This window comes from Prionailurus viverrinus, chromosome A1 (genome assembly GCF_022837055.1).
Source record: "Prionailurus viverrinus isolate Anna chromosome A1, UM_Priviv_1.0, whole genome shotgun sequence".
NCBI classification, from domain to species: domain Eukaryota; kingdom Metazoa; phylum Chordata; class Mammalia; order Carnivora; family Felidae; genus Prionailurus; species Prionailurus viverrinus.
Genome location: NC_062561.1, coordinates 127179835 through 127199653, shown reverse-complemented (window position 1 = coordinate 127199653; position 19819 = coordinate 127179835).

Below are 19819 nucleotides of genomic sequence, written 5' to 3'. Positions count from 1 at the left end.
CCAGCCTTACAAGAGATCCTAAGGGGGATCCTGTGAGACAAAGTACCAGAGACATCGCTACAAGCATGACACCTATGGACATCACAATGACTCTAAACCCACATCTTTCTATAATAACACTGAATGTAACGGACTAAATGCGCCAACCAAAAGACATAGGGTATCAGAATGGATAAAAGAACAAGACCCATCTATTTGCTGTCTACAAGAGACTCCTTTTAGACCTGAGGACACCTTCAGATTGAGAGTGAGGGGATGGAGAACTATTTATCATGCCACTGGAAGTCAAAAGAAAGCTGGAGTAGCCATACTTCTATCAGACAAACTAGACTTTAAATTAAAGGCTGTAACAAGAGATGAAGAAGGGCATTATATAATAATCACAGGGTCTATCCATCAGGAAGAGCTAACAATTATAAATGTCTATGCGCCGAATATAGGAGCCCCCAAATATATAAAACAATTACCCACAAACATAAGCAACCTTACTGATAAGAATGTGGTAATTGCAGGGGACTTTAACACCCCACTTACAGAAATGGATAGATCATCGAGACACATGGTCAATAAAGAAACAAGGGCCCTGAATGAGACATTGGATCAGATGGACTTGACAGATATATTTAGAACTCTGCATCCCAAAGCAACAGATTATACTTTCTTCTTGAGTGCACATGGAACATTCTCCAAGATAGATCACATACTGGGTCACAAAACAGCCCTTCATAACTCTACAAGAATTGAAATCATACCATGCATACTTTCAGACCACAATGCTATGAAGCTTGAAATCAACCACAGGAAAAAGTCTGGAAAACCTCCAAAAGCATGGAGGTTAAAGAACACCCTACTAAAGAATTAATGGGTCAACCAGGCAATTCGAGAAGAAATTAAAAAATATATGGAAACAAATGAAAATGAAAATACAACAATCCAAATGCTTTGGGATGCAGCGAAGGCAGTCCTGAGAAGAAAATACATTGCAATCCAGACCTATCTCAAGAAACAAGAAAAATCCCAAATACCAAATCTAACAGCACACCTAAAGGAAATAGAAGCAGAACAGCAAAGACAGCCTAAATCCAGCAGAAGAAGAGAAATAATAAAGATCAGAGCAGAAATAAACAATATAGACTCTAAAAAAACTGTAGAGCAGATCAACAAAACCAAGAGTTGGTTTTTTGAAAAAATAAACAAAATTGATAAACCTCTAGCCAGGCTTCTCAAAAAGAAAAGGGAGATGACCCAGAGATAAAATCATGAAGGAAAATGGAATTATTACAACCAATCCCTCAGAGATACAAGCTATTATCAGGGAATACTATGAAAAATTATATTCCAACAAACTGGACAACCTGGAAGAAATGGACAAATTCCTAAACACCCACACGCTTCCAAAACTCAATCAGGAGGAAATAGAAAGCTTGAACAGACCCCATAACCAGCAAAGAAATTGAATCAGTCATCAAAAATCCGAACAAATAAGAGTCCAGGACCAGATGGCTTCCCAGAGGAGTTCTACCAGACGTTTAAAGCAGAGATAATACCTATCCTTCTCAAGCTATTCCAAAAAATAGAAAGGGAAGGAAAACTTCCAGACTCATTCTATGAAGCCAGTATACTTTGATTCTTAAACCAGACAGAGACCCAGTAAAAAAAGAGAACGACAGGCCAATATCCCTGATGAATATGGATGCAAAAATTCTCAATAAGATACTAGCAAATCACATTCAACAGCATATAAAAAGAATTATTCACCATGATCAAGTGGGATTCATTCCTGGGATGCAGGGCTGGTTCAACATTTGCAAATCAATGAACGTGATACATCACATTAATAAAAGAAAAGATAAGAACCATATGATCCTGTCAATCGATGCAGAAAAGGCCTTTGACAAAATTCAGCAACTTTTCTTAATAAAAACCCTTGAGAAAGTCGGGATAGAACGAACATACTTAAAGATCATCAAAGCCATTTATGAAAAGCCCACAGCTATCATCCTCAATGGGGAAAAACTGAGAGCTTTTTCCCTGAGATCAGGAACACAACAGGGATGTCCACTCTCACCGCTGTTGTTTAACATAGTGTTGGAAGTGCTAGCATCAGCAATCAGACAACGAAAGGAAATCAAAGGCATCAAAATTGGCAAAGATGAAGTTAAGCGTTCACATTTTTCAGATGACATGATATTATACATGGAAAATCCGATAGACTCCACCAGAAGTCTGCTAGAACTGATACATGAATTTAGCAAAGTTGCAGGATACAAAATCAATGTACAGAAATCTGTTGCATTCTTATACACTAATAATGAAACAACAGAAAGACAAATAAAGAAACTGATCCCATTCACAATTGCACCAAGAAGCATAAAATACCTAGGGATAAATCTAACCAAAGATGTAAAAGATCTGTATGCTGAAAACTACAGAAAGCTTATGAAGGAAATTGAAAAGATACAAAGAAATGGAAAAACATGCCATGCTCATGGATTGGAAGAATAAATATTGTCAAAATGTCAATACTACCCAAAGCTATCTATACATTCAATGCAATCCCAATCAAAATTGCACCAGCATTCTTCTCGAAACTAGAACAAGCAATCCTAAAACTCATATGGAACCACAAAAGGCCCTGAATAGCCAAAGGAATTTTGAAGAAGAAGACCAAAGCAGGAGGCATCACAATCCCAGACTTTAGCCTCTACTACAAAGCTGTCATCATCAAGACAGCATGGTATTGGCACAAAAACAGACACACAGACCAATGGAGTAGAATAGAAACCCCAGAACTAGACCCACAAACGTATGGCCAACTCATCTTTGACAAAGCAGGAAAGAATATCCAATGGAAAAAAGACAGTCTCTTTAACAAATGGTGCTGGGAGAACTGGGCACCAACATGCAGAAGATTGAAACTAGACCACTTTCTCACACCATTCACAAAAATAAACTCAAAATGGATCAAGGATCTGAATGTGAGACAGGAAACCATCAAAACCCTAGAGGAGAAAGCAGGAAAAGACCTCTCTGACCTCAGCCGTAGCAATTTCTTGACACATCCCCAAAGGCAAGGGAATTAAAAGCAAAAATGAACTACTGGGACCTTATGAAGATAAAAAACTTCTGCACAGCAAAGGAAACAACCAACAAAACTAAAAGGCAACCAACGGAATGGGAAAAGACATTTGCAAATGACATATCGGACAAAGAGCTAGTATCCAAAATCTATAAAGAGCTCACCAAACTCCACACCCGAAAAACAAATAACCCAGGGAAGAAATGGGCAGAAAACATGAATAGACACTTCTCTCAAGAAGACATCCGGATGGCCAACAGGCACATGAAAAGATGCTCCACGTCACTCCTCATCAGGGAAATACAAATCAAAACCACACTCAGATATCACCTCACGCCAGTCAGAGTGGCCAAAATGAACAAATCAGGAGACTATAGATGCTGCAGAGGATGTGGAGAAACGGGAACCCTCTTGCACTGTTGGTGGGAATGCAAACTGGTGCAGCCTCTCTGGAAAACAGTGTGGAGGTTCCTCAAAAAATTAAAAATAGGCCTACCCTATTACCCAGCAATAGCACTGCTAGGAATTTACCCAGGGATACAGGAGTACTGATGCATAGGGGCACTTGTACCTCAATGTTTATAGCAGCACTATGAACGATAGCCAAATTATGGAAAGAGCCTAAATGTCCATCAACTGATGAATGGATAAAGAAATTGTGGTTTATATACACAGTGGAGTACTACGTGGCAATGAGAAAGAATGAAATATGGTCCTTTGTAGCAACATGGATGGAACTGGAGAGTGTGATGCTAAGTGAAATAAGCCATACAGAGAAAGACAGATACCATATGTTTTCACTCTTATGTGGATCCTGAGAAACTTACCAGAAACCCATGGGCGAGGGGAAGGAAAAAAAAAAGAGGTTAGAGTGGAAGAGAGCCAAAGTATAAGAGATCTTAAAAACTGAGAACAAACTGAGGGTTGATGAGGGGTGGGAGGGGGGGGTGGGTGGGTGATGGGTATTGAGGAGGGCACCTTTTGGGATGAGCACTGGGTGTTGTATGGAAACCAATTTGACAATAAACTTCATATATTGAAAAAAAATAAAGATAGCACTTATCACATTGTATAAAAACTGTTGGCTTATTTATGAGGCTTTCACAATAGTCTATGAGTTCTGTGAGGTCATCTTTGTGTCTCTACAGTCTAGAAGGGTCACTGGCATATAGAAACTATTATTTTTAATAAAGGAATGCATGTTGAACCTAGAATGGTACTGGGTTTCAAGGGGTTGCAGGCATAATAATGCAAGTTAACACGTGGGTGGCACTATTAGTTCATGATTTGAAAAGAAAAGGTGGTTATAAGGTTAAGCAGAATGTAAACTCCTCTGGGGTAGAGACTTGCCTTTTACATATCTGTATCCTCAGTTTAATATTGTGCTGAGGTATTGCATACACTAATGCCTGGAAGGCCATGAGAGATGCTGTGAATTAAGCAGACATAGAGATGAAAGTCAGAGATTAAAAAGGATAATCGACAACCAGGAGTGAAAAACACAGAAGCAATATGAAGACAATTTGGCATTATTTCCTCAATAGAATCTTTTTAGAGAAAGTTATCTAAGCTTGCTTGGTAACGTCCCCCTAAACCCAGTCAGTTCCCTGAACCTCTGGACTCAGCTACCATTTGTGTTAAAATAAAGCAGTTAATTGGTTGATTAAATGTGTAGTGGCTCTTCTCCAAATCCCTGTCACTTATGTGAAACATTAACTCTTGAAAAGTATTAAGAAGTGGGATGGTTGAAGATCACATCATACAAGAATTGTATACATTTTTGTATATCTTTGTACATCTAAATAAAGTAATTCTAGAGATTGTAGAACAGGAAAAAACTCTGCAGTGGTGTGAGTTTTAAACACTATGACAGGCAGGAGGTATGTGTAATGGGGATTTTTGATTCTCATAAATCACCTTGACCTGGGCAACAATCCTTACTCCTAGGCAAGTGCACACACTCAAGTAGCAGTTTAAAGTGAAGAAAGTAACTCCAGGCTTTATCAACTGTCTTGGTAATTGAAAAGAGGGTAACTTACAGGAATATGCCATGGCCTAAAGGGAGTGGATATAATTTTTATGGACATTTTTCCCCTTAGATATTACTTCTGCATCCACTGTGAGAATTTCTCAAGGCACTACATAGTGCTCTATAGAGGGCAGCTTGTAAAATGTAGCAGCCAAGGACAGAAATCAAGGTGTACAGAACGCTGATGACTTTAAGGCAGAAATGTGGACTTAACTGTGCTATGTTAATACCCTCTGTTTTAAAGCTCATCGAAAAATAAGTCTGATGACTTTCAGAAGATGAGACCCCACTGTAACAATAGAATCATACCACACATTTGAGTCAGTGACTTAATGGTAGAATCAATGGAAACCTTGGAAACTACAAAGAATATGGTTTTGATTTTATGTATACAGATGTATATATACACGTTTTCATCAACATTTCATGTTGAAATCAGGGAGTTAGCTAGATCTTCTTAGTGCATTGGGACTCTCAGGACTATTGGGAGTGGGATGGGGCACATACCTCATCTGTCTCCAGCCCAACCTCCTTGAACCTTGCTCTTGGCTCAGCATTCTTACCCTTGATTTTTCTGAAAAGGAATTTGGACAAAAATTGCTTCAATGTTCACTTGAGAGGTAGCTATTTTGAATTTAAAAAAAAACGGTGCAGGAAACTGTTTTTTTTAATTTGAAAATATAATAAATTCAGGTATAATAATGCTGATCAGGAGTTCTGATTGGTAGTTAAAAGTGCATGATTGTTGGAAGTTTCAAAGGGAGTTATTAGAGAATAAATTACGCTGATTTCATTCAGAAAAATATTTCAAAGTACAAAGTCTTTGAAAAAAATCATAAAACGTAGTCTTTAATAGGGAAAAGCCCAACAAAAATAAGTAGGTAAGGTAACTGAGACAAGTAATTCAGCAGATTAATGTTTTACATGCATGTGAGGTATTAAATAACCTTAATGTTGGAGGCATTTTTGCATATTATTTCTTTCAGTGTTCATAATAACCTTTCAGCGTTATTACCACTTTGCAAGGCCACACAACTAATATTCATTAGAACTTCAATACAACATAGGTCTGCTGTATGTTTTAGCATTTATTTCTTCCACTCTAGGACACTGCCAAGAAATATTTAAGTTTGTGCCAGACCTGTGTAAAGAAAGCTAATCTCTGTGGAGTTTTCTCAACCAACACATTCATGTTCCTTTCCAATTATCTTAAATAGCAGTTTACAAACCCTTCAAAGCAATTTGAGATTTTGCCCTTTCTTTTAAACAAACAAGCCAACACAAATGATAATGTTCTATAATAATGGGCCTCTTTTGCAGAAAGGAGGTCATTAATTCTTGTTTTCTTTCTAGGTAAATTCTGCTTATGTAATTAGTACATTAGTTATCCAGGGTAAGTAGTCTGCCCTGACTGCCTGAATAAGTTCAAGATCTTCTCTTATAAGCTTCAATATCACCATGTTTCTTTCCTTCAGAACATTTATTTATGTTTTTAATTACACGTTTGTCTGCATGATTTTTTTATCTTGGTATTTCATCTAGACTGCAGGCATTGTATGTTTTTACTCAGCACTGACTCCCTCAGTCCCTATCATAATGCCTAACAACTAATAGGCCCTCAAAAAATATTTGTTGGATGAATGGATGGCTAGGTGAATAAAGGTATGGGTAGACAGAGAAAGGAAATGAGCAAATGGCTAGGTCATCTTGGACTGCTGGTATTAAAGAAGGCTTCTTAAATGACCTGGGATTTAAGCTGGCCTTTGAAAAGGGGGCAAGAGTAAGATCTCAACCCACATGTTAACAATAATCTTGGTTACAGTTTTCTTTTTGTTTTCCAATAAGTGCAATTGGAGAGCTTCTTCCTAAATTAAGCCTCACAGCTTTATTTTCCAACACATGTGGGTGAAGAAGGTATTGTTATATTAAGCAACACAGCCAATTAAAAGAGGAAATGAAAATGATTCTTAAATGAACAACATTCCACTTCCCCTCTGGTTTCCTTTAATACTATATTATAATGTTTCATTGGTAAAATTAAGCCATGTTTATCCTTCTACAGACCTGCATGATGCGTAAGAAATAATAGAAACAACAGCTGCATCATGATGTAGAGCTAAGGGGAACATCTGCAGAGTGTCCAAAATGGCAATGCAGTTTAGGCAGCCAGTTGCCGGTTCGCTTGCTCAACAAACAGGACTGAGCCCCCAGCTGCCTCTCAGCAGCTCTAATCCACAACTCTGTTCCCGGCCTTGCCTTTATAGATGTCTTCATTTCAACTTTGCACAGAACTTTCTTTCTTTTGATTACCACCAAGGGGATTATATAACTCTACTGAGCCTTCCCTTTCTTGCGCATCTCTTCGGTCCTTTGCTAAATTTTCCCTCTCCTCTTTTCCAGGCTTCTCCCAAACTCTTGTTCGAAGACCTTATTAGTTGACCTAGCAAATTAAAAAGTAGCAATTGCTTTGCTTTTGCATCTTTTGATTTTAAAAGGACATGTGCCCCTAAATGCCATGTCAGATTTTTCCCTTGCTCAGATACGTTGTAATATTGTCCTTGAAGTCTCTTGGAACAAAGAGACTGAAAATGGCCATATCAGGCCAGAGTGGATATTTACTTTGTCATTAGCTGTTCCCTCAAATATGCTCTCCATTCTGCTGCAGTGCAATTGCCACAGACATTTCCCCACTTCCCCCCCTCCCCCTTCCCCTGACCAGGAATGCTTCTTTTCCACTGGTCATGTTTTTCTCTTATCAGATAATTGAGTTAAATGTGTATATAGTCTAGACAAATTCTGCCAGATGAGACAAGATAACAAAAGAGTACGTTTTAGGAAATAATGACCACAAGACGACATGTTGTGCACCACTCTGCTTCTGACTGATAGCCCTCCTTATATAGTTCCGGACACAAGAGCCCCACACATTAAGAAATCTGTTTATTCTGCTCTTTTAGGACTATCTTTGTTTCACACTGGGAAAAACCAGAACCATTTCTATTTTTTTTTTCTTTTTTTTTTTAATTTTTTTTTCAACGTTTATTTATTTTTGGGACAGAGAGAGACAGAGCATGAACGGGGGAGGGGCAGAGAGAGAGGGAGACACAGAATCGGAAACAGGCTCCAGGCTCTGAGCCATCAGCCCAGAGCCCGACGCGGGGCTCGAACTCACGGACCGCGAGATCGTGACCTGGCTGAAGTCGGACGCTTAACCGACTTCGCCACCCAGGCGCCCTAGAACCATTTCTAGATGTAGAGAAGAGAATGCTCAGCTAAAATAGAACAGAGAAAAGGAAAGGTCTTAAGAAAGGAGACTTAAAAGGTTGCTTTGAGGAAGACTTGGATTAAAAAACAAACAAGGGTTGCCTGGGTGGCTCAAGTCAGTTAAACGTCCAACTCTTGATTTCAGCTCAGTTCATGATCTCACAGTTTGTGAGTTAAAGCCTTGCATCAGGCTCTGATTAATGGTGCAGAATTCTCTTTCTCTCCACTCTCTCTACCCTCTATCTCACTCTCTCTCTCTTAATAAATAAACTTAGAAAAAAACCCACAAAGGTCACATTTTCAGTCAGTAAGAAAGGCAGCAAGATATGTTGAAAAGCCCAGAGTTCTGGTCCCGGCTAGTCATTAATTCACTGTATAAACTTGGGGAAATCATAGAAACTTTCTGGGGCTCACTGTTCTCACCTTCAAACTGAGGAAGTCAGTTTAGATGACTTCCAAGTTATCTCCCAGATTTGAAATTCCATGATGCTACGACAGAGGATACTACGATTTATCAAAGACAGTATAATTAAACAAACAAACAAACAAACCTGAGCAAGTCTCTGGCATCCAAATGACTGGGTTCAAACAATGCCTCCATTTTTTTTTTTAATTAACACTAAGAAATTTCATCAGATTTTAACTTCCCTAAATCTCAATCTTCTACTATAAAATGGGGATAAAAACGGAATCTATGTGATAGGATTACTGGTGAATTAAACATAATTCACACACAGTGAATAACACAGTGTTATTATGGTGCTTGGGGCTCAGAGGACACTCCAATGCCAAGAATTTAGGAAGGACTACAGTCTCTTGGGGCACTTGGGTGGCTCAGTTGGTAAAGCATCTGACTCTGGCTTTCAGCTCACGTCATGATCTCTCAGTTCATGAGATCAAGCCCCACATCCAGCTCTACAATGACAGTGTAGAGCCTGCTTGTGATTCTCTCTCTCCCTCTCTCTGCCCCTTCCCCCCCACCAAAAAAAAACCCACATTAATTAAAAAATACCTTTTTTAAAAAATTTGTAATGTGTATTTATTTTTGAGAGAGAGAGACAAAGAGACAGAGCATGAGTGGGGTAGGAGCAGAGAGAGAGGGAGACACAGAATCCGAAGCAGGGTCTAGGCTCAGAGCTGTCAGCACAGAGCCCAACGCAGGGCTCAAACCCACAAACTGTGAGATCACGACCTGAGCTGAAGTCGGACACTTAACTGACTAAGCCACCCAGGTGCCCCAATTAAAAAAAATCTTATAAAGGACTACAGTCTCCTCACAAACACCTAGGAAGAAAAGCAGAGAGTACATTTGTGTGTATTTGGCTTGATGGATTTCAGATCTCCTAATAGGATTATTTAAAAAAATCATAATATGTAAAACCCTCCTCCTAAATTCTGAGTATCGCAATTAATATGTCAGTCTAGCAGAGCATGGAGCTAGGGAGGTGGGCCTGAGACAACAGCGAAACTCTGACCTTCACTGAGCTTTAACCTCTGCCCCTACGCTTTTGGGGAGTTCGCCTCAGACCCAGCTAGCCATTCTCTGTCACTGAAAAGAATTTAGGATACACGTGGCAGTAGACGATCCAAATTCAGTAATTTGCAGTCTTAACTATTCTCTAAAACCGATCTGTCCTTAGAAAGGAAAAGCACTCCAGGACCACAGAGCTTTGGTTTCCATGGCAACGGCATAGGTCAATAGCCGCAGTCACACCTTCGCCAGCCTTGATTGCATCTGGCAATTTACCATCTTCTGTGCTTCCCTTTGTTTGAGCCTCTCTCATTTGCTTAATTCCCTTCTCTATTGGGAGAATCACAAAATGCAAAATGGCAGGAGCTGAATTTAAATTAAAAGGTAGGGGAGCCTTCATAATTTAAGTGCTATGGAGAGCACTGCTAATTCTATAAGTCATAGACATGTGCTACCTGAAATCAAATCCTATACCCTGAACCTCAGAATCTGTGCTTCCCATATTCTGCTGCAGCCTGGAAATTCTTGGCATACTCAATGGTTTTGGGGAAAACCAATGGCATTTCTGCCTCCCAAAATGGTATCCTGATATTATGGGTATTGTTAGGATAAGGTCCACAGTCTTCAAGTTGTCACATAAAGCCCTGTATCATCTGACCTTTGGTCACAGGAACTAACATCTTCCTGCTCTTCCCCATTTACAATTGCTTAAGCAGTATTTTTCTTCTTTCAGGTTCTTGAACACACCTTATGCTTCGGGTCCTCACATACTGTCCCCTTTTTTGCAACATCATTCCCTTAGCCTCTTTGCCTATCTCCCGTTGGTCCTTTAGGACTCTGGTTAGGTGTCACTTTCAGCAAGAAAGCTTTCTTAACCCTAAGCCTAGTTAGTCTTTCATTACACTTAAATGTGCTTCCCTGTCATACCACTGTCAGCATACATTTTAGTAGCCAGTGTGACTGGCTTGCAACTGCCTTATACTACGCAAGCCCACTGAATGCACAGGCATGTCTGCCCCTCCCCCTCCATTCACCAATGCCACTGCTGAATTTCCAAGGCTCTCCCTGATTTTGATACATCATGGATACTTGATAAATATTTGTTATAGGTCTGAAATCACTTTGCCCTACTGAGACCATTAAAGATACTTGTTATAAATTATTTCATGACCTTGATGTTCCACAACTTCCTTTCTATACAACTACAAACATCTACTGGAAGGTGCTTTTATTCAATATATATTGGAAATCTTCTTATATTTCACATGGACATCAGTACATAGATCACTCGAGGTGGACAAATTCTAAAATCTCTGGGCTATGGAGTATTTTTTTTTATGATCTAGTCCATTAAACACTGATTTTTAGGTCCAGCTCAAAGTAGCTATCCTAAGAAGACTTAAAAATAAATAACAAACAAAAATGTGGAAGTAAATTAAATAAGTAGCACTACTGAGCCATGAAACTTACAGTTATCAGACCAGTCCATTAGCATGATGCCTAGCAGGCCTGGACCCCTTCTTGCTGCTATACACACAGTGTTTTATTTCAGAGCTGATCACTTGGAAAAGGCAAAGGCAAAGGCAAAGGCAAAGGCAAAGGCAAAGGCAAAGGCAAAGGCAAGGCATGCTGTTTTCCAAATGTTACACCACTAGGCTTTAGTAACTGGGGATTATTTGAGCCAGGCATTGAAGAAGCAGATACTCAGTACATGGTACACTGATATCATGATACTTTGAGGCTAATTTTTTTTTGACACTGGGACATTTTCAACTGTCAGCTTTTGAAATTATTAGCAAGCAACCTGTGCAACGGATACCCTCCCTTCACACCTGAGCCTTCTTTTATTCCATCACTAATTATGTCTCTATTTCTGAGTGACACCCAAGCCCTAACCCCAACTGTCAGTTTAGTCTATGCAAAATTTCAGATGTTGGACATCTGAAGGACAATGGACAGAAATAAGCATTAGGTAGTACGCTATGTGGGTCAAATGCTTCCAAAAGGCATCAGGGCAAGAGAGTTCATATATAAAACAGCTACATCCCTTAGAGAAAGTGTTAGGAAAAGAAGATGGGAGCCAAGGAAAGAGTCATGGAGAATCACCATACTGCATTGAGTATACAAGAGAGAAGGAAACTACAGAGGAGACTAAGAAAAGAATAAGGAGTACGAATACCATGCTGCAAAGTGATCATGTAAGGTAAGAATGAAAAAGTGGATATTGGACTTACCACTCTCTGAATTTTGAAAACCAACTAGTTACTGCGGCTTAGAATAGCAGTTAAAAATGTGGAAACGGGCATAAGATCCCTTTCTTGATATCTTTCTTTCCCAACTTCTTCATGAGGCCCATTGTTCCAGCCTCACCAATGGCCGAAGCCCTGGTCTTCTCTGTTCTCATTCTATCTGATGTGGCACCACCTGGCTCCAATGGCTGGGGGGAATCACAAAGCTTGCTTGTATTAAAATGTCAAAGAAATCCTATGGCATTTAATTTATATAAACATCTTTCCTACTATATCTTTGCATGTTAGCAATGCTCAAAATAATATATGTACCTCTTCCCATTATGATATTTTCCAAAATAGTTCAGTAATTTCACTACAAGTGTTAGTCATAAAGAAAAAAAAATCATTAATTTGGTTAGTACACATAATGAAGCATATCCTATAAGTAAAGTACTGGTGATCAAGCAGGAAGACAGAAATATTTCTGCTTTCATGGAGCTTAGATTCTAGGTAGAGAGAACAGATTAAAATCATACCACTAACATTTGCCAGGCAGTTATAAGTGCTATGACAGAAAGTAAAACAGGGTTAAAAAGGTTCAGAGAGTAATAGTGGGGGCTGCTTCAGATTGGTTTGTCAGCTCTCAGTAGGTGTCATTTGATCAGAGAGCTGAATGAAATGAGAAGTTCATAAAATGAATATCTAGGGAACAGCAGTCAAGGATGAGAGAATATAGCACCCCCAAATTAGGCAGTTTGAGGATTGGCAAAGAGGCTACTGATAATGTAAATAAATACACTTCCATAGTGAGGGTGTGTGCAATTATCAATGTATTTACTAGTAGCCAATCATCTACATACAACCAGGATATAAGGGCAGACCACTCTGTCTACTTTTTATATCATTATCATTCAAAAGAATCAAAAAACTCTTGGAGTTTCATCTACCACCTCTATTCAGATATATCCCAAATCTTTGTTTCATCCCTGATCTCATTTCTAAGCTATAATCCTTACTTTCTAACCATTTGCTAAACCCTATAATCTGGATATTCTGCAGTTACTTCATTCTCAGCCTATCAAAAAAGCCTAGTATACACATAGTGTACTTTCCAATGGAGAGAGAGAGGGAAGGGATAAAAAAAAAAGTAGAAATAATAACAAAAAACTTTCAAATTTGATGAAAACTATAAAACCATAAATCTAAGAAGCTTCAGAACAACCCAAGCACAAAAATACGAAAAAAGCCATACCAAAGTATACTGTAATAAAATTTCTGAAAAACACTGAGAAAGGCAAAAATTTTAGAAGCAGCAGGGAGAAAAGGAAACATTATATACAGAAGATCAGTGATAAGAATAAAACTGAACTTCTTGTTAGACAAAAATACAGTCCAGAAGACAATGAAACAATATCTTTACTGTCAACCTAGAATTCTATACCCAGCAAAAACATATTTCAAAAATGAGATGAAATCAAAATTTCTTCAGATATGTAAATGATGAAAGAATTCAGCATCAGCAGCCTTTCAACATGGGAATTGGTAAAAGTCCTTCAAACAGAAGGAAAATGATATCGTATAGAAATAATGATCTAGAAGAAGAAATGACAACAATGTTAACTAGGTGGGTAAATAGAAAAGATTTTCATAATTTAAATTTATTTAAAAGATAATTGACTGGGGGCGCCTGGGTGGCTCAGTTAGTTAAGCATCTGACTTCAGCTGAGGTCTGATTTCACCATTTGTGAGTTCAAGCCCTGTGTCAAATTCTGTGCTAACAGCTCAGAATCTGGAGCCCACTTCAGATTCTGTATCTTCCTCTCTCTCTGACTCTCCTCCACTCATACTCTGTGTGTGTCTCTCTCTCAAAAAATAAATTAAAAAAAATTTTTAAAATTGAAAAAAAAGATAATTGACTGCTTAAACAAAAATAAGATCAATGTATTGATAACAAATGTAAGTTTATAACATATATAGAGGTAAAATGTATGAGAAATTCAGCACAAAGGCTTAGTGGAAAACAATGGAAGTTTACTTTTGTAAGGTTCTTATACTATACATGAAGTGACATATAATTTGAATGTGGACTATGACAGCTAAACATGTAATATAAATTCTAATGCAACCACTAATGTCCCCACAGGGTTAGAACTAATAAGCCAAAAAGGGAATAAAATGAAATTAGCTTTAATAAGCAATTATTCCAAAAGAAGGAAGAATGAGAGGAAAAAAGAAAATAAGAAACAGTTGGAACAAATAGAAAGTAAACAGTAAGATGTCATATTTAAAGCCATAATAATAATCACATTAGATGTAAGTGGTACAAATACCCCAAATGAAAGCAGAGATTGTCAGATTGGATACGAAAGCAAGACCTAACTCTGTGCTGCCTACAAAATAATGCACTATAAATATAAAGGCACAAACAGGTTAAAAGTAAATGGGTGAACAAGATATACCATGCTACCACTAATTAAAAGAAAGTTGAAATGGCTATACTAGTATCAGATGAAGGATATTTCAGAGCAAAGATTATTGCCAAGTATAAAGACTGTGATTGGATAATGACAAAGGGGTCAAATAATCAAGAGGACATAATGATACTTAATGTTTCTTCACCAAATAATAGAACTTTAAAATACGTAAGGCAAAAGCTATAAAAAAGATAAAAGTGTAAGGAGAAACAGATAAAATCCACAACTATAATCAGAAAATTTAACTGTCATCTCTTAGTAAGTAGACAAAAAAAAAAATCAGTAAGAGTGTAGAGGAGTTAACACAAATGCCCATCAACTGATGACTGGATAAACAAATGTAACATGGTCATACCTACAATGTAATATTATTCAACTATAAAGAGGAGTGAAATACTGATATATGCTAAAATACGATATTAAGTGAAAGATGTCAGTCATGAAAGAGCACATATTATATGATTCTATTTATATGACTAGAATAGTCAAATCTATACAGACACAAAGAATAGTGGTTGCCAGTTGCTATGGCTGAATATTTGTGTCCTCCCCAATTCGTATGTTTAAACCTAACACCTAATGTAATGGTATTTGGAAGTAGGACTTTGGGAGGTAATTAGGTCATAAAAAGGATTAGTGCCCTTATAAAAGAGATCCCAGGGAGATCCCTCCACCTGCCACCATGTAAGGACACGATGAAAACATGGCAATCTAAGAGCCAGGAAGTGAGCTCTAACCAGACACTGAATTTGGTGACACCTTGATCTTGGGACTTCCCAGAGTTTAGAACTGTGAGAAATAAATGTTTTTTTTAAACCATCAATCTGTGATATTTATGTTAATAGTAGGCTGAACTAAGAGATGAAAGAAATGAAAATGGGGAGTGACTGCCAAGAGAATTTCTTTGGGGAATGATGAAAATGTTCTGGAATTAGACAGTGATGAAATTTGCACAACTTTGTGAATATACTAAAAACCACTAAATTGTGTGCTTTAAAAAGATAAAATTTATGGCATGTAAATTGTATCTCAATAAAAACAGAATGTAAAGGACTTGAACCATACTGTCAAGCACCTTGAACTAATTGGCACTAAATGCCATTTATAGCATACTACACCCAATAGCAGAATATACACTGTTTTCAAGTTCACATAAAACACTTACCAAGATAAACCCTATTTTAGTCCACAGAACAAATTTCAAATCTAAAAGAATTTAAAACATATTAAATATGTTCTCTAACCACAGTGAATTTAAATTATAAATCAGTAAAAAAATAAGGAAAATTCTCAAACATTTGTAAATTAAATAACAAACTGCTAAATAACCCAAGGTTCAAAATAATAAAAAGGGAAGTTAGAAAGTATTTTTTCTGAATAGAAATAAAAACATGTCAAAATGTGTAAGATGCAATTAAAGCAGTACTTTCAGAAAAATGTGTAGTCTTAAACATCTATACAGAGAAGGAAGAAAGGACTCAAACCAATGACTTCAGCTTCCACTTTAAGAAACTAGAAGGAGATAAGCTAATTAAAGCTAATTAAGCAGAAAAAATATATAATAAAGAGCAGCAATCAATGAAATAGGAAACCTACAAACAATAAAGAAAATCAATAAAACCATTTGAAAAGAGAGAGAAGACACAATATCAAGAATGAGAGAGGTGATATTGTCATATGGAGATATTAAAAAGATAATAAGGAAATGTTATGAATAACTTAAAAATAATAAACTCAACAACTTACAAGATCAAACTACCAGAGTTCATTCAAGGATAACTTAATACTACTATATCAATTAAAGAAGCTGAATTTAGAAAATTCTCATATAGAAAATTCCAGGCTCAAATAGTCTGGCTGATACAAACACTTAGAGAAGAAATATCAGTTCTGTTCAAACTCTTCCAAAAATTTCTATGAGGTGAGTATCACTCTTGATGCCAATACCTGATTAAATGACCATATTTCACTCACTTCTTGACCAGAAGAGCTTAGTTTCCTGAAATAGTATCCTTAAAATACAAACAACAGTCCTCTGATGTCTTTTAGGAGTCTTCTGCTACATGGAAGCTTCCCATTCTTGACTCCAGAGCAAAGAAAGCTGATGATTATAATCTAGTACAAAACAACCTATGGTCAATGACTCTCAGAACTTCAAAAATAGAAGCGGTATCTCTTTTTTTTCCCCCTTGTTCTGGTCTGAGATCCTCATTTCTTAACAGTAACAAAAACAGCCAAAGTGATTTTCTGACATGTTTATCGTCCCCCAAACAGAAAAAGCAAAACATAAGTCAAAATATCATTTTAATATTGTTCAATAGCTTGTCACTCAATGATGAAAATTCATAAAGTATGACAAGGCTTGAGATGTTGTAAAGCAAGGTTTTCAGTGGGTTAAGTAATGGCCCCTTTGCTGTGGAGACCAATAATAGATTGGGGTATATTACTCTACCTCATTATTGGGGTATATTCTTATTACTTTTATATTGATGTATAATGCAGACTGAGGTGAATGTTTCAAGTTGAAGGCTGAGAGCAATCTGAAGAAGCCAGGTGTTCATTGTTGCTGGATGTTGGCCATGGTGTCTCACAGAGATTAGCTGCATGTCACAGGATATGAACTTGCCTGCATTTCTGGGAGTATACAGGAAAACTACACTCATTATATTTGATGCTACTGTCTCCTTTCCCTCACCCCTGACATCTCTCCTCCTTTAATTGTGGTACATGTGGTCACTTTTCTAATAATAAAACACAAATACAAACTGCTGCTCTCAATAGATGCAGAAAGATTTTACTATCTTTACCTCTCAAGGACATTTTTACTTTTCAGATTTTAGGAAGATGGAGAAATATTATAATAAAGGATGCAAGAAGCAGATAAAAATATGAAGGAGACAGACACAGAGAGACGGAGAGAGAAGAAAGAGGGTGTGTGTGGGGGAGAGTGAGGTGGAGAAGTGAGGGAGGAATGGGAAATGAAAGAAGGAAAAAGAGAAGAGGGACTCAAAACCAGAGAAGGGATGAAGAAGAGTATGTATTGTAAAAAGAGAAGGTGAATGACAATCTCCTTTGTTCCCTTTGCCCACCCCCACCAAAACCTGCTAGTAAGATAAGTAGGAGAGATTTTCAATTGATAAAGAACTTAAAATTAATTTTTAAAAAGTAGTCAAGACAAGAAGTGGTGAAAGATCACGGTCTAAATACTTCTACACAGTCCTTTTACTATATTTTCTGGCCAAAGAGAATAAACAAGTATCAAATATTCATCCTATCTCTGGAAAATGACCTGTAATGGATGTGTCAACATATATATTTCACAGTATCAACCACCATTCTTAAAAATCGTTAAGAGGGGCCCCTGGGTGGCTCAGTCGGTTAAGCGTCGGACTTGGACTCAGGTCACGATCTCGCGGTCCCTGAGTTCGAGCCCTGCGTCGGACTCTGGGCTGATGGCTCCGAGCCTGGAGCCTGCTCCCGATTCTGTGTCTCCCTCTCTCTCTGCCCCTCCCCCATTCATGCTCTGTCTCTCTCTGTCTCAAAAATAAATAAATGTTAAAAAAAAATTTTTTAAAAATCATTAAGAATTTACTACCCTCCTCACTGGCCATTCTTTCTCAGGCTTCTTTGCTATATTCTCCTCATTGACCTAACACCAGAATACTGCAGTTTGAGGGGGACTTCTGCATTGCATCCCTTTTTCTATTGGTTCTCTACTCTTTGCTCCAGGTCATCACATAAATCCCTGTTCCTCTAGATAGCACCTAAATGCTTGCTGATGGCTCTCGAATGTACATATCCACTTAGGAACTCTCCTCCAAAATTCAAACGTGTATCTACAACTGCAAATTGGGGATTTTTACTTGGGTCTCAGGACATGTCAGAATAAACAGGTCCAAAATTGATTTTTCTCCCTTTGGTAGTAGGTTGACCAACTTAAATTCTATTTACAACTTTCTTTTTCCCTTGGCTCCTTTCCTATGAGGCTATCAAAGGTCAAAATTCAATTTCTCCTCCACTCATACCTGGTGGTATCCATGTATGCATGTAACACCATTCTGGTCAATGACAGATAAATAGGTATCTCCTGATGTGGTCTTTTCCTTTTATCCTTCAGGACCAGAACACAAATGTAAGGCTTGCACGTTCCACAATCATTTGGTGATCATGAGTTAATACAAATGAGGATGAAACTTACAGCACTAAGGATGGCAGAGAGAAAATAGAGAAAGAACACGGATTTCTGATGGTACTGTTAGCCTAATACGCTAGCCTTCAAGTGCCTCACTTCAGTGTACACATTATTTGAAATAAATGAAGGTGTACATGTCTAAGTCAATGTAGTCAGTTTTTCTGTTACTGGGAGCCCAAGTCATTCCTGACACAGCCTCCAAAACAGTTTCCACTGTAAGTCTTCCTCATCTCACTGAAATGCTTTATAATTGCCCCTGCTGCTCCTGCCAGAAATAAGGTGGTTCTTCTAGACTTCTCTGTTACAATCCCCAATCTTAACCCTTCCCTACCAAACATACATACTGAGTCCATCAGTAAGTCCTGTGGAAGTTCCTCCAAAGATTAAGGTAGCTATGTCAATGGCTTTGTCTGCACTGCAGCCACTCCTCTCTAAATTAAATGCAAAAGCTTTTCACACCCCTACCCATCTCACACTTTCACGGATAACTCCTTTCACCCTTAAGTCCCATCTTAAGTGTGTCTCCAGAGAGGCCTCTTTTGACCATTCCATTAAAATTCTTCCCTACCCAACCCTATTGCTCTCAAAAACAAAAGTTTTTTTTTTTCTTCAAAGCATTTTTATTTGTCTACTGGGGTCCACCCTGGGAAACAGAAAGCTTACCGGTTTAAGAGGGAGAATTTAATACAGAAAATTAGCAAAAGGGTATTAGTTGACTGGAAGGATATAAAGAGGACACTGAGGTGCCACAAAGACAGTGACTGCAGGAGAGAGCACCCATGCCTCGGGCTTGGATTTGAAGCTCAGAGGGTCTCATCTGTCTCCTCCAGAGGAGGCTCTGAAGAGCTGCCTCTCAGATTCTAAGGTAAGCTTGTTACCTCTGACAGTGTGCAATTGAGCTGATTCTGGGAAAGCCGGAAGAAACTAGAAAATGCAAAGAACTGGTGATGCTGGAGTAAATTACATGGCAATGGTACCTGCCAGGGCCCCAAGGAGAAAGAGTAAGTCCCTTTTGGTTCCAATCGTCTACCAGTCTTCCACGGTGCTCCCTTTGAACAGAGCCCTATATGGGTCCACTT